Source organism: Bos javanicus, chromosome 9 (assembly GCF_032452875.1).
Source record: "Bos javanicus breed banteng chromosome 9, ARS-OSU_banteng_1.0, whole genome shotgun sequence".
NCBI lineage: Eukaryota > Metazoa > Chordata > Mammalia > Artiodactyla > Bovidae > Bos > Bos javanicus.
The window spans coordinates 59,567,032-59,583,765 of NC_083876.1; the positions used below are offsets into that span (position 1 = coordinate 59,567,032).

Sequence of the window (16,734 nt, forward strand, 5' to 3'; positions counted from 1 at the left end):
GATTTTTCTGCCATCCACCTCTCCATAGGGGGCCTTGTTGGCCCCGCAGAGCAGGGAGGAAGGATCAAGCAGCACAATTTGTATGTTCACTCTTGTGTGCACACCGATTATTTCAAAACAACAGCAGCGCAAAGCCCTCGGATGCTCATGAAGGCTGTGGGCAGGTAACGATCAGGTTTCTTTTGGGCCACGTGGTAAGTCCAATCCATTGCCTTTTCTTCTGGAGCTAGTGCCCTTATACAGGAGGATCTTAGCAAAGGGGGCCCATCAGAGAAAAAGATGAAAGTGATCATCGTCATTATTAATTCTGCTGCTGCTGCTGCTGAGTCACTTCAGTCATGTCCGACTCTGTGTGACCCCATAGACCGAAGCCCACCAGGCTCCCCTGTCCCTGGGATTCTCCAGGCAAGAACACTGGAGTGGGTTGCCATTTCCTTCTCCAATGCATGAAAGTGAAAAGTGAAAGTGAAGTCATGTCCAACTCTCTTAGCGACCCCATGGACTGCAGCCTACCAGGCTCCTCCGTCCATGGGATTTTCCAGGCAAGAGTACTGGACTGGGGTGCCATTGCCTTCTCCGTTATTAATTCTCCATTTATGTAATAATTCTATAGGAGGCAGAAATCTTACCATCTTCTGTCTTTTGTAATTAGCTCTTCAATATTTCAGTTCAGTTCAGTCGCTCAGTCGTGTCCAACTCTTTGCGACCCCTTGAATCGCAGTACACCAGGTCTCCCTGTCCATCACCAACTTCCGGAGTTCACTCAGACTCACGTCCATCAAGTCAGTGATGCCATCCAGCCATCTCATCCTCTGTCGTCCCCTTCTCCTCCTGCCCCTAATCTCTCCCAGCATCAGAGTCTTTGCCAATGAGTCAACTCTTCGCATAAGGTGGCCAAAGTACTGGAGTTTCAGCTTTAGCATCATTCCTTCCAAGAAATCCCAGGGCTGCTCTCCTTCAGAATGGACTGGTTGGATCTCCTTGCAGTCCAAGGGACTTTCAAGAGTCTTCTCCAACACCACAGTTCAAAAGCATCAATTCTTTGGCGCTCAGCCTTCTTCACAGTCCAACTCTCACATCCATACATGACCACTGGAAAAACCATAACCTTGACTAGACGAACCTTTGTTGGCAAAGTAATATCTCTGCTTTTGAATATGCTATCTAGGTTGGTCATAACTTTCCTTCCAAGGAGTGTCTTTTAATTTCATGGCTGCAGTCACCATCTGCTTATAAAATACTGGTATCATTGAAGTTCCATGGACTGTATAGTTCATGGGGTCGCAAAGAGTTGGACGTAACTGAGTGATTTTCACTACCACTTTCACTTTGATCATTAAAGTTGGAGATACTTTTACTTACCTACCTTCTGTCTCTTTCCCCAAAAGTTTGCTATAGCCTTCTATTCAAGATACAAGCACAATAATCATAATCATGGCAAATACATAATCACAAAGGTCAAACTAAGATTCAGGTCCAGAGTGTATAATTTAATTTATGCTGTTGCTAACTTTTCCTCACTTGTATCCTAAAGTCATTCGTAGGGCTTGAAAATTTTTTTTAAAGGCATGATTATACTATCATTACTGAGTTGGTCTAAACAATGCCTCAGATGTCATTATAGCCCACATTTGTGGGGTATCAAGACAAGGTTAGGCCTATGTGAATAGAGTCAATTGCTCTCTGATCCGTCCAAGCTCAAATCTCGCTGTGATTTTCATGTTGCTGCCTCAACAATGGACTCCCCTGTGTGAAAAAAGAGTCATTCTTGAGAAATAAATGAGGAATATCATAGCTATACCAATGCCTATGAAAACAGTGTATGTTTTCCAAGACAAAGCACAGAGCTGTAGATCTTCATTAATTACAATGCACTGGAACAAAAGCAAGTGAAACCACTATAATTAACGATGCAATGCCTCTAACCCCCGTCTAAATGCTTTCACTTCACTATAATTTAACAGTAAGAGCCTGAGAAATTATTTTAATCCTTATTTTTGCAATTCATTTTGGAAGGCTGTGTGACTCAGTCTGAGGCATATTCATACATTCATTTACATTTTTATTTTAAATGCCTTCATTATCAAACTTCTTTAAACCCTACCCTATCATTTAGAACTGAATTCCAAAACTTTCATTGTAAACCAAGTATTTGCAGTAACATCTGTGGAAATCACACTAATATTGTGAATATGACGAGCATGTATTTTACCCCTTCACGTGGGAAAAATAAATCCACTCTTAACTAATTCAAAGGAATAAGTTCAGCAATATATTCAAGTAGTTATCAATTTGGGTCAACTTCTAATAAACATCAAAGAACAAGCTGCCAATCCACACATACTTATCTAATGCTTATAATGTATAAATGAAATGTTTAAAGGAGGGTGAGATGTCACCCTCCTTTGCCCACAAGTTAGGCAAAATGAAAAGTAATGAACAACTTAGAGAGCAGTTAAATGTTGATTTAAGTGATTCTGACTGTCATTACCAGAGCAATTCAAGAGAGAGAGAAATTGGTGTTGGTACAGGGAAAGATTACCTTTCTAGTGAAAGTAAGGTTTAACAGCTAAATATGATTTCAATAAATGAAGAGATGGGTCAGAAAAATAGCAAAATCAGAGCTTAAAAGAAGGGCAAGAATAAAAGGCCCACTTGCTAACTGGGAGAATATGGAGAGATTGAAAACAGTGGAGGAAATGCAGTGAGAGGGTATGGGCCACAGGAAATGCCCAAAACCAGCAGATGTACCAAACTTGGTACAGGAGGCAACGTTGGAAGCAATGAGGGAGATAAGAGCTGTGGGAAGTTGGTAGTTAGATGGACTCGAAAAAGGAGACCCTGGCATCAAAGAGGTAAGACAAAAAGTGGTAAGATTAGGACTTCACCAAAGACAGGGGCACTGGACTTTCATTCAAGTGAAGTAGATACCCACGGTGCTACTCGTGCTAGGTCGCTTCAGTCATGTCTGAAGTGACCCTATGGACTGTAGCCCGCCAGGCTCCTCTGTCCATGGGATTCTCTAGGCAAGAATACTGCAGTGGTTGCCATCTCCTCCCCCAGGGGATCTTCCTGATCCAGCGATAGAACCCATGTCTCTTATGTCTCCTACATTAGCAGGCAGCTGAGGAGCAGGGGTGTGCAGTCTTTACCACTAGTACCACCTGGGAAGCCCAGGTACTCATACAAGCCACTTATTTTCAGAGTTCCCTATTAGTGGTAGATGATATCTAAGATTGAGAGCCTTCATTACTTCAATACAAAGTTTAGTTTAATTTTTAGAAACTTGAGTCGCAGTAATAAGAGTAATCATACTGGGTAATGTGATAAACTGTTGTCAGCTATTCCTACCTCAAGGTAGGCATTTCTCATTTTTGAGAAAGAGAATTTTGATTAGAGGAAGGCAACTGACGTACTCTAAATTTGAGGGAACAGGAAACAGACATCACTAGGGGTGCTCAGGATCTAGAACTGTTTGGTGAGGGTCAAACTTCACAGGCTTCTGGGTTTTTTTCTTTGTTTTTTCTGTCTTAAATTATGAAAGTGTGATATTTATAACACATTTACAGAAGACTTGGAAAATACAGAACAAAGTTACATATAGTTCCACTATTTGTTGTTGTTCAGTCACTAAGTCATGTCTGACTCTTTGCAACCTCATGGACTGCTGCACGGCTGGCCTCCCTGTCCCTCACTCTCTCCTGGAGTTTGCCCAAGTTCATGTCCATTGAGTCAGTGATGCCATCTAACCATATCATCTTCAGCCACCTCCTTCTCCTTTTGCCTTCAATCTTGCCCAGCATCAGGGTCTTTTCCAGTGAGTCAGTTCTTTGCAGCAGGTGGCCAAAGTATTAGAGCTTCAGCTTCAGCATCACTCCTTGCAATGAGTATTCAGGGTTGATTTCCTTTAGGAGGGACTGGTTTGATCTCCTTGCTGTCCAAGGAACCCTCAAGAGTCCTCTCCAGCACCACAATTCGAAAGCATCAATTCTTTGGTGCTCAGCCTCCTTTATGCTCCAACTCTCACACATGTACATGACTACTGGAAAGACCATAGCTTTGACTATATGAGCAATTATTTTTTAAGTAAATAAGATATTTAGTTGGAGTTTCAATATCAAACTCAAAAATTAATAGAATGAATATACAGAAAAGTAGAAAGATATGGTAGACCTGAAAAGCACCATGAAACAATTCAACATAATTAACATTTATACAATTTTCACACTACAGTGGGATACAAATTTTATACAAGTTCCCATAGACTATAAGCTAGGAGACACTGGAACATATCCAGCGACATAAAACAAGGTGTAAAAATTTCATGGTCTAAAGGTATGGAAATCATACAGAGTCCATTCTCCTATCACTGTGAAATTATGTTAGAAATCAGTATGAAATATGTTTGAAAATAACCCACATATTTTCAAGTGCAATGTCATATTTACCAAGGGAGATCTTTGACTTAGCCATTGAAAGTCTCAATAAAGTTAGAGGACTGAAAAACACAGAGGCTGCTTGCAGAGAAGAAAACATTTAAATGAGAAATTAATACCAAAATGAGAAATTAATATCAAAGATACCTTAAAAAACCCATGTATTTGGAAATTAGGCTTCTGTTTTAATCAGGAGAGTCTGTGCAGAAAATGGACATGCATAAAATACAAAAAAAAACATTTTTAAAATAAAAGACAAAGCTAGTGTAGATTGCATGAATGAGAGAGAACGTATAAAATGTAACTTCAAAGTTACATGAAGACTGTAACATTGGTGAGGTCACTAAGAGAAATAAAGTGGTTATAAGAAGGCAATGGCACCCCACTCTAGTACTCTTGCTTGGAAAATCCCATGGATGGAGGAGCCTGGTAGGCTGCAGTCCATGGGTCGCTAAGAGTCAGATACGACTGAGCGACTTGACTTTCACTTTTCACTTTCATGCATTGGAGAAGGAAATGGCAACCCACTCCAGTGTTCTTGCCTGGAGAATCCCAGGGACGGGGGAGCCTGGTGGGCTGCCGTCTATGGGGTCGCACAGAGCTGGACACGACAGAAGTGACTTAGCATAGCATAGCATAGTGTAGATTGCATGAATGAGAGAGAATATATAAAATGTAACTTCAAAGTTACATGAAGACTGTAACATTGGTGAGGTCACTAACAGAAATAAAGTGGTTATAAGAAGGAACCCATTTTAGAGATAAGTGAAAGATTTCAATTTTCCTCCTTCACTTATGCCGGCGACAGTTGGAAATGCATTATTGGACCAAGGGCAGAAGCTATATTAGTAATGCATATTTGGAAGTTATTCAACATAGAAGTGATATCTGAAGTCTAGAGAGGTACCTGTGGGAAGCAGAATAGAGAATATGCCTTTGGCTTTGGAAAACAGGAATAGAGATGAACTGAAAGTAGCATGCTGCTGCTGCTGCTAAGTCGCTTCAGTCGTGTCCAACTCTGTGTGACCCCACAGATGGCAGCCCACCAGGCTCCCCCGTCCCTGGGATTCTCCAGGCAAGAGCACTGGAGTGGGTTGCCATTTCCTTCTCCAATGCATGAAAGTGAAAAGTGAAAGGGAAGTTGCTCAGTCATGTCTGACTCTTCGCGACCCCATGGACTGCAGCCTATCAGGCTCCATGGGATTTTCCAGGCAAGAGTACTGGAGTGGGTTGCCATTGCCTTCTCCAGTGGTTTCTGAGTTCTCTCCAAAACCTTGCTGGAATAGGGTCAGGTTGAAGGAAAGAAAAAAAGAAACTAAGAAAGAAAGAAACTGTCATCTTGCTGTCCAAGATTTTTAGAAGAGGATGCTGTTCAAACTAGTTCAATGTGACAATCATATGAATCCCATGAAAGAATGGGTTCCAAGGTTAGATAACTTTGAGAACTACTGAATTCAGTGAAGTTAAATAGGTTTCTTTCCTGCAGGGTTCCTCAGAGCCTTTAGCACGTTATGATGTATTCAAAATCTCCACAATGAATTCTTTATTTCTAGACCTCTGTGACCATAAAACACTTGTTTTCATTGGGCATCTAGAGGGACAGTGGGGAAGTGTGACACTGAGCCCATGGATAATTCAGTGCCTATAGTCCCCGACCCAGGGCCCTCATCTACCACTGAGGGGTGAAAATCACAGGGCAAAAGTCAAATATAGCCAGTAGGGTATTTTCCTCTCTTTCTGGGATAGATATACAGGGTAATATATAAGGACATGCCAAGATATGTCAGACCCACTGACCACCATACACTCCTATGGAACTGCGAAGGGATGAAGGACTGTGACAGAAAAGACTCAGGCATCATCCTTGGAGCAGGCGGCAACTAGCTACACTCATGGATGAAGTCAGCGTGACCAGAGGCTCACAGGAACCTAACCCTTTATTTCCCCTAGGAACAATGATTCAGCATGTGCTAATTCAGGGTTTGTGGTGACTTTATAGAGCATACTACCTTGAAGGGTGCGAATCTATTCACTGTTCACCTGAAACTATCACAACACTGTTTGCTAATCGACTATACCCCAATACAAAATAAAAACAGTTTCAAAAAAAGAGAAAGAAAACAATAATCTTAGCTGAAAATTACTGCACACTTATCAGGTACCAGGAACAAGCACATGTACTCTATGGGGATAATCTTCTTCAGTTTCTATAGTAATCCCATGAGACCCATACTTTACCCCTTTCACACATGAGAACACAGAGGCTTAGATTTATCTGAGGTTCTAGGATTGAAACTTCAACTGCCTGACTCCAAAATCTGCTCTCTTAATCCCTCTGTTATACAGAGTCTCACTAGTTTTCTCACCCTGAACTGTTCCCTGATCACAAACAACCCACACCTGGGTGCTTGTTACTGTTTCCTCACCTCCTTATGCAAAAAAAAAAAAACAAACACATATTCAATAACACTGTGAGAGTATTATTAACTTTGCACTAAGCTAAGCTAAGTCACTTCAGTCGTGTCCGACTCTGCGCGACCCCATAGATGGCAGCCCACCAGGCTCCCCGTCCCTGGGAATCTCCAGGCAAGAACATTGGAGTGGGTTGCCATTTCCTTCTCCAATGCGTGAAAGTGAAAAGAGAAAGTGAAGTTGCTCAGTCATGTCCGACTCTTAGCGACCCCATGGACTGCAGCCCACCAGGCTCCTCCATCCATGGGATTTTCCAGGCAAGAGTACTGGAGTGGGGTGCCATTGGCTGGGAGAATATTGTGTTGCTTTCCAAATCTCACATGCGCAATGCCCATCAACCTTTTAATAGTTCATTAATGAGACCAACTGATGCTGCAAGCAGTCCTCCTTGCAGACCAAAGAAACAGCACTCACTGCTCATTCTACAACAGTGTCTTCCTCTGCCCCAGTCATTGCAGCCAGTGAGAAAAGGAAAAGAGCTGAAATATTACAAGACAGCCTTTCCTCCAGGTCCCCAGATCACTGAGAACAGAGCTCTCCCTGCGTCCTGTTGCCTCTTTGTTCTCAGGGCTCTGAGTTAATGGATGGCTCTGTGACCAAGATGTTGATGAGGCAGGACTGATGAGATATAATCAGCAAGTATCTTAACTTTTGCCTTCCACTATACTATTATAGGGCTTCCCTGGTGGCTCAGACAGTAAAGAATTTGCCTGTAATGCAGGAAACCCAGGTTCAATCCCCAGGTCTGAAAGATCCTCTAGAGAAGAAAATGGCTACCCACTCTAGTATTGTTGCCTAAAGAATTCCATGGACAGGGGAGCCTGTCAGGCTATAGTATATGGGGTCACAAAGAGTCAGACACAGCTGAACAACTAACACTTTCACTTTCATGCTACTAAAATGTACTCACTGAAGGAAAGTCCTTTCTCTCCCTGAGAAGCAACCCTGGGCAATACTATACTTTTCAGTTCACTGTCAGAGTACAAAACGCTTCCAAGCACATTAGATCACAAACACAGGCTCGATCTGGTAACTACATCATCTTGGCTTAGCTTTATTCTCCTCTCCCTGTCTCATATTTCCAAAACCTCATCTCCATCTTCTTGTCCTGCCTGGATATACTGGAGGAAGGTAAAAGAGGAAAGAAAGGAAGAAAGGCTTTCTCTGATTGGTAACACTGCAAGATAACATCATGCTCTCTGGATCTGTCAAGTATTTAAAGCTCTTATTTTTGAGACACATTTGAGAGCTCCTTGGGTTCTCAAGCATCATCACCTCTGTTGCTACTTCTTTGATTCAAGCAATGCATCTCCAGTCAGGCTGGTGACTTGATTTCTCCTGCAGTTGCTAGGACTCCATCAGTGACCTAAAGCTCACTCTGTCTGCCGGGGTGCCTCCACCCTTCCAATCAGCACTATCAAACAGGACCAAAGACACCACATCCAACTTTCTCTCATGAATAACCCACATTTCCCATGGGAAATACTCACAAATTCTTTACCCAAACAAATTCAGAGGATATAGGCTAATCCTAATATTAATATATCAGAAACAATTCATTCCTCCAGGGCCAAGGCAGTTAGGAAGCCCATCCCTCATGCTCTAGATTCCCCATATATGCTGCTAAGTCGCTTCAGTCGTATCCGACTCTGTGCGACCCCATAGACAGCAGCCCACCAAGCTCCCCCGTCCCTGGGATTCTCCAGGCAAGAACACTGGAGTGGGTTGCCATTTCCTTCTCCAATGCATGAAAGTGAAAAGTGAAAGTAAAGTTGCTCAGTCATATCCGACTCCTAGCGACCCTATGGACTGCAGCCTACCAGGCCCCTCCATCCATGGGATTTTCCAGGCAAGAGTACTGGAGTGGGTTGCCATTGGTGTCTGGCTAAATACAAGCAAACTTTTAAGATCTCCAAGTATAGAAGTCCCCTACATACAAACCTTCAAGTTGTGAACTTTCAAAGATGTAAACAGTCTTTCCATCAAACTTCAGGTGTAAGTAAAACTGCAGTTTGCCCTCCATCTCCTACTGCTGACAATCCTTCAGATCTACCATCTTCCACCTCCTCTCCCCAATCTAGTCAGTAACTCTTCTTGCCTGTGTGTGCAATGCCAGCCTCTGTATGCCAGCTGTTGTACTGTATTCCTGTACTTTTCAAGGTCCTGTACTGTAAGATTAAAAATGCTTTGTGTTTTTGCTTGTTTTTTTTTAATGTACAATTTGTGTGAAAAGTATAATAAACCTATTATATACAGTATCACCTAGCTGACTGTGTTAACTGGGTACCTAGGCTAACTTTGTTGGACTTACAAACAAACTGGACTTACAGACGTACTCTTGTAATGGAACTCATCTGTATGTAGGTAACTTACTGTAGATTTGTTGAAGGCCAGAGGCAGTTGCCTCCTAAACCTTGCCCTTGATGGTAGAGGGGGCAAAACGCATAACTCAACCAGCACCTTCGTCCAAAGAAGCCCTTTACAAAAATTCCCTGTCCATGGATAGGAACCTTCTCAACTCTTCTACACGCAAAGTGAGTAAAAGATTGACGAGTCATAAAACCAGGTTTTAATCGCCTACTTCGAAATTCCAAACAGATGCTCTGTCTCACAACTCATTCTGGTGTCTGATATCGATCATATCTTGGTACCTTGGGTAAGCTTCCAATTTAACATTTTGTCTATCTATATATTCCTTTTCCCAAGACATAAAAAGCATTTTCCAATCACTCAAGAATTTGGAAAGCACAGTCGTATGTGGATGCCATGTTGTAAGCCATTTGCAGTTACACAGAGTAGTCTTCAAGTTTTAAAATTTATTTTGTGTTCTAAACTCACACAATTACAGTAATTGAAAAAATTATAAAATGAAGCAATAGACTTTTCACACAAATTCTTCCTTCAAAAGTAAACCTGTAGGCTTAACAGAAGATGAAGTCCCTCATGTACTGGGTACATGGTTTGCAAAATAAACTAGCACAGCACTTTTATCCAAAATGGTTATTAAATTTTGCCTAGGTAGGTATTGTTTTGACAACTTCTATTTCTCAGGAACCAACTCCATTTTTTTCTCTCCTTGTTTCAAGGTCAGTGGTTGGCTCTTTATCTTCACATGCTTATATTAAAGAAAAACACGAGAATTTTTCATTAAAGCTTAAAAGGGTATAACTCTTCAAGCAACTCTTAACCTAGAGTCATTTCTCATTTCTTTAATTCTTCTCCCTCTTTTTAATATGGAGTCAGAGCTAATAATTCTTCCTCTTAAATCTTTAGTGTTAATAGGGTCACAAAAAGCATTTCCCCTGACTCTTGCAGAACCCAACTATTCTTCTTTCCACACTGAGGTGTTTAAGTCACCCCAGTGGTCTCCTTGTTCCCAAAGCAAGTTATTCTCTAACCTAAAGGGCAAAGCCTATGGACTTATCAGGGAACTTCCAGGGGCCCTGAGCTACTAACAAGGCTAGACCAGCTTTCACAAGGCTCAGAGTGGCTGCCTATTCAAGATATTTAGATAACATTATTTAAAGCCAGCTAGCTTATTTATTTGAATATGTACACAATAAAAACTTTAGGAGAATATTTGAAATGTCTACACACAAAGTCACAAAATATAGTCCCCAAAATAAATTGGACCTGATCATGTCACCCACTTCTAACAACTTGTGGTGTGCTTTCCACTACTCAGGGCAGCAGTCTCCAAAATAAGGTGTGTGCACCAGGGGGTGAACAAGATGAGCCACTGGGAGCAGAAGTAAAACGTCAGCACTCCTAGTCTTAGATACCCAAACTATAAAAAAGGCAGCTAAGGATTTCTAATATTTAAGATGTGCATTGACCTCAAGGATTTGACAGTGGAGCCCTCAGCTGTTCAGTTACTTGAACACGATACAACACAGTTCAGCTCCCATATTCCAGGCCAAGTGGACTTACAAGGTATATGGAATACCTTTAACTAGATCAGCCATCACAAAAGGGATAAATGGCTTAAAGAGATATTTCAAAAAGGCTGTGGATTAAAGAAAATGCAAACGAAGCCAATGAATAACAAGAAAATGCCAAGACAAAGGTTTCCCCCATTTACAGTCTGAACTCTCCAGTCAACCATAAGAGGAAGTGAATTCAGCAATGAAATAATCAGACTTGTCACTGAGTATGGTTATTTTTTAAAAAATAAGCACAAAATATGTTCCTTCTACATAAACATGATGGTGTAAGGAGAGAGGAAATAGTTCATTTCCTGGAGAAACCTCTAAGACAGCATTTCAAAATAGATGTTTAGAATTATTTTCTTTGTTATACAATTTTTGTCACTGATCATGATATGTATCATCTTCAAGAACTGCCAAAATTAGAGACTTAAAGTTCCAATTTCCTAACCTGTTTAAAAATTTCCAGGTGAACCGTTCCAGTGGCTTGAACACATTGTAAACACATCATATAAAATATGAAAACAGAGCACTTTCAAATTCATTTGCATATTGACAAGCAATTGACAGCAGGGAAGGTGTAAACATAGCAGACAAATTAAAACAAAAACTTTGCATAATTGGTGGATAGTTTTGAAAAATACCTATTATAATTTGCAAGTGAAACCAACAATTCATTTCTTTCACTTGCATCCATGTATCTCTGTGAGTTATCATTTTGGCTGTGATGCTATTTAAACCACACATTAAAGAAAATTAATCTTGAAATAATAACTTTAAACAGCTGTACCAGTGTTAAGCCAAGATTTTCAAGTATAATTAAGCATATTCACTAACATCACTCTCATTAAGCATCATCATTATTATAAGGAAGCCAAAAGGTTTTGTAAGCCATTAATACTTAAAAATTTTAAGATATATTTTAGATATTCATTCTACCTTCAGTTTATCTTTTATAGTTTCCCATATTTGTATATTTTATAATGTATACAGTATAGTACTAATATAGTGTTACATGTAGATAATTTATGGAAAATATAGTTAGAACAAATGGTCAAATTATTTAACTGAGAGAGAAGATGGACAAGCAGAAAGCACAATTTGTAAACTTAAGTTCAGGCTCCCCAGTCTGGCACAGTCTCTTTGCATTCTAGAAGCCTCTTTATCTGTCATTTTCTGCCCATTGTTCCCACAACCACTGGCATCATGTTTTAGTCAGTCTGACTAGCTATCTCCTAACGCACCAAGCTCCCTCATACCTCTGTGTCTCAGCCTAGAGTGTTTTGTCCTTTCTTGTCCATGGCAGAATTCCAACTTTTCCTTTAAGATTTAGACCAAAGGAAATTTTCACCTCCTCTGTGGAAATTTGTTGCTCTCTCCTAGACATATGTCAGCAGGGAGATTTGGTTTATGGGGAAAGATGATAAAGGAAGTGTGGTGACTTTAAGTCTCAGCTCTGCCGCTTGAAATCTGGATATGAGATCATTGATCTTCAGTTTCCTCACTTGTGAAATGGAGATTCTGTTACCCCATATATAGTAGGGGTCAGCAGATCTTTTCTTTAAAAGGCTAGAGAGTAATTATTTTTGGCTTTGCAAGCAAATCTCTTTTGTAACTACTCAATTCTGCCTTCCGTAGCCCAAAAGTTGCTGTAGACAATACATTAACAAATTGCTGTTGCTGTGTTCTACTGACTCCTTACCAACAAAAACTGTTGACATGCTGGATTTAGTTCATGGACCACAGATTGCTAATTTCTGCTTACAGAATCGTAATGAAGATTGAAGTAACCCACACTACCTATAAGGACCCTGGCATACAGTGGCTAGTCAGCCTCTTACGTGCTAGGCCTGGGGAAGCATCAGCGCACCCGATTCCTGCAGTCACTCGGTGGGGAGATGGATACGAGCAATCACAAATTAAGTAAACACACCCTCCCGCCCACCTCCACATGCTCAGTGTTAAACTGATCACTATCATGAAAGGCCTGTGAAATCCTCTTATTGTCTTCTTTTGTTTGCCATAGTTCTATGAAGATAATACAGATGGTGTTATGAGTGTGCATAGCAGCTCTGTGGAGATGACACTGCAACCCGAGCCACATAAGGGAAGGGAAGAGACAGGAAGTATGCTTCAGACAGAGACCAACACGTGCAAAGGCCCTGAGGAGGAAAGCAGTTCAGCCACTTGCAAAACAAAATGAAGCAGAGTTTAGGGATCTGGAGAGTCTAAACATCAGGCTATGTAGGTATAGAGGAGTCAGAGGCCTCATAGGATGTGTAAAGACTTTGGAATTTGTTTGCAAGCCTCAAAGGGAAGTCTTGAATAGTCTTTAATGACCTCATTCATATACCCAACATACAGAAGTTAGTGTGATTATTATTATTATAGAAGTTAGTGATTATTATTAATAAGGCAACAAAAAAGTTTGTGAAGCATTAATAACTAACAACACCTGTGAAAAGAATTCCTCCTTCAAACTCTCCCCAAAAGCCCTTTCCATTGGACCCTCTGTTGCCTTCTGGGACTGTCTGATGCAGGCCAGTAAGAAAGTTGCTTCAGTCCTGGAGCGAAAGGTGGCACTGGGACGTTCTCCCCATTTCAGAGGAGGACGAAGTGGGGCATCAGCCACTGGGAATGCGGACAAGAGGGCTCATGGACTTCAGGGCACGAGGAGTCTGATCCCGCACAGGGGTCAGTGTGGCCACCAGGGGCACAGGCAGCTGTGGTGAGTCGTTCTACCCCATGTACAAGCCAAGAGCGAACTCAAAGGGGGCCCAATACTGGTAATCTGGTGATCTAGTGGGTAAAATGTTTCTGATTTATGGGGGTGGCTGGAACCTCTGATCTCTGTGTGGGTCAGAGGCACAAGTGACAGCCTGAGCTTTTGACTGACATCTGAAGCAGAGGGTAGTCTTGCAAGATTGAGCCCTTAACCTGTGGAATCTGATGCTGCCTCTGGGTAGATGGTGTCAGGATGGAGTGGTCGTGGCAGAACAGTCAGCTGGCATCCGATACTGGGGTAGTATGGGAAAACCCCCAGACAGCAGAAATGAATGCAAAAACCCTTCAAAGGGGACCAGATAGCAACATGGAATACCTAGAAACAAGACCCAAAGAGGGGGCAGAAGCAGAAACCGAGAGGGGCCAATGAAGATGGACAGACAGAGCCCGAGGGAGACAGTGTAAGCTCAGTAGATTTCTGAAGTACATTTATCAAGGTAAATTGTTTTTGTCATATCCTGCTGTTTGTGAACATGAGTAAGTTGTTGCCTGTTATCACTGACCTTTACAATGCTGATTAGCTACTCAGCAATTAACTGGTATTCCCCTGACGGTCTTAACTCTGCACTAGAAGAGAGAGCCATAACAGGTCCCTGGGGTGGAGGAAGAGGAGAGAAAGCCAGCCGAGGAGGAAGTTACTGCACCAGCTGCAGAACGGTGAGCCCTAAAGGCTTCTGTCTGTGGTTCTAAAAAGGAATAATCATACCATGCATTTATTAAATTTAAAAACACTTCCTATCTTTGGCAACATAGCAGAGCTCTCCTCCACTTGCTATACCTAAAACCTGAGGCTGAGATGGGTTAGTTACACATCAAACATGGCATACACCACAGGGACCCAGAGCTGGGAGGCACGCGCCCGCCCTGGCCCTGAGCCGCAGGTGCGTTCTCATCTGCCTCACCTCCTCAGTAACCAGGTAGAAGGCTGGATGCTTTGCTGGAAATCAATGTGGAAACGTTTGTTCTTCTTCTGAACCTTCATTTCAGAGCACCTTCTTTGACTCTGGTTTCAGGCAATAAGATTAGTGGACGGTTTCTCCAACACAAAGCTAAGATCTTGGCAACCCTTTCAAGCACTATTTTTAGGTTCTCCCCACACACACAAGAGAAAGAGGAATCTGAGGCAGAGAGTGTAGACTTACACAAAGAGCTTCCACACAGGGCCTAACGTAGAGATCTTCAGTCACTCAGCACACCTCCTCTGGCTCTGCCATACTTAAAATATCCAACACCGAGCCCACAGGCCATTGCACACTCCTCAGCCTTCAGAGCAGAAAGTTCTAATATGATGAGGAAGATGTAGTCCCAGGATAACAATGTATAAATGTACTAAGGATAGAGTCATCACACAATCACCCTAATTGAAAAGTGAGACAAAGTACACATTTATCCTATCGTCACCAAGGGAAACTCACATTTTGGTCTCTATCCACATAGATGCAGCGTAGCGCCGTGGTTTAGAAGTTTCTTTAAGGAAGAAGAGAAGTTAAGGCTATTGTCAATATGTGTTCGTGTCCAACAGTGATGCCACTACGATAGCTCTGAGATCACGACAGCTCCAGGACGAATCTCATGAAACCGCTACAGAAAGTGAATGGACTTAGGGCTCAAGTAAAAGGCATGTGGATGTAAGCCGATAACCAGAGCATCCACCTGGGCCACCGCCTCTCTTCACAGATAACACTCTGAAGCAGCCAGGCCAGTGTGGTTTTATCACTAAGTCCTCATGGCATGCAGCTCTGATCAGCATTAGTCTGGAAGAGAAGAATCTAGAAGAAAAAAAAAAAAACAAAAAACCCATTATTGGTTACTCTCTAACATTCCTGAGAAGTGGTTGAAATCTTCTTCCCACCTTCATTTCCCTAGGAGTGGGGATGCGAATGAGTTCGTGTGGATGAGAACGGGAGTCAGCAAAGACCAACTGAAACAAGAGGCTGAATCGCTGACCCCCAATGGCAGATGCCACCACCCAGCAAACACAAGGCAGCAGGAATACCACCCAGCATTTTCCTAGCCCCCTTAACCAGCTCTCCTGGCAGGGATAGGACAGGTGTCGAAAGGTGGAATTGGAAATGACAACGGAAGGCACAAGATTTTTAAGACAGGACAAGGGAAGAGTGCGGGGAGAGGCAAACTTAGTTCTTATGTGTCTATTAACTTAAACACAGTATGGGGAGACTTTGCCCCAGCTTCTAGAGCAAAACTTGGTCAGTGAGCTCATTCTCTGCTCGGCCTGGTCATAAGCACAAGGGAGATAACAGAAGGAATGATGGCAGGTCTCCTCCCCTCGGCGTTGGAGCCCAGGTACTCCTCACAACAACCACAGGAGGTTAAGCACTACTAATGGCCCCATGGTACAGAACAGAAACCAGCACAGCCAGAGGCTAAGCCCTTACCCAAGTCCTATAGCCAGTAAGCAGCAGGTAGCAGACCAAAATGGGCTTCCCAGGTGGCGCTAATGGTAAAGAACCCACCTGCCAATGCAGGAGACTTGAGACATGGGTTTGATCCCTGGGTCAGGAAGATCCATTGGAGAAGGAAATGGCAACCCACTCCAGCATTCTTTCCTGGGAAATCCCATGGAGAGAGGAGCCTGGAGGGCTACCCTTCATAGGGTCGCAAAGAGCTGGACACAACTAAAGTGACTTAGTGCACACACACACACACACACACAGCACACCAAAATGAAAATGTGTCTGATTCCAGAACCATGTTTCCACTGCCACAAAGCAGCTCTTCTTCAGGGAGGGAGCAGAAATGAGGGTATGGGGATTACTATGTTAATAATCTAACGTAACTATTATTGTTATTCGTAAAATAACAACAATTTGGTGTAGTTAAATGACTTTTCCAGGGTCACATAAAGTATTAAATTTTTCAAATTTCTCCAAACCTGATTTCATCCAGGAATTATGCTAAGGCCAGCAAGGCCAAAATTGGGTTGAATTTAAGCTTATGTCATAATAGTGACAATTGCTTTAAAGAAATAAAGCAATTTCTTTGGATTTGCTTTGAAATCCAAAAAAAAAAAAAAAAATGAGGGTACATTTTGGTCACTGAGAATTGGTGAGTATGAGACCCAGTGTGCCTCCTGATTATAATAAGGCTAGATTTCC

The 16,734-nt window shown here is 42.1% G+C and overlaps 1 long non-coding RNA gene across 3 annotated transcripts in view; it reads right to left on the reverse strand.

Moving 5' to 3' along the window:
* The window catches only part of LOC133253949 (uncharacterized), a 158,655-nt gene that overhangs the window by 84,576 nt on the left and 57,345 nt on the right, over positions 1-16,734 (reverse strand). The window contains exon 3 of one of the 3 annotated variants that reach the window (XR_009738511.1): positions 12,094-15,387. This is a non-coding gene — a long non-coding RNA (uncharacterized LOC133253949). Of the gene's footprint in view, positions 1-9,629; positions 15,388-16,734 lie in introns of those variants that run through there. The other 2 variants (XR_009738510.1, XR_009738509.1) reach the window with 2 other exon arrangements.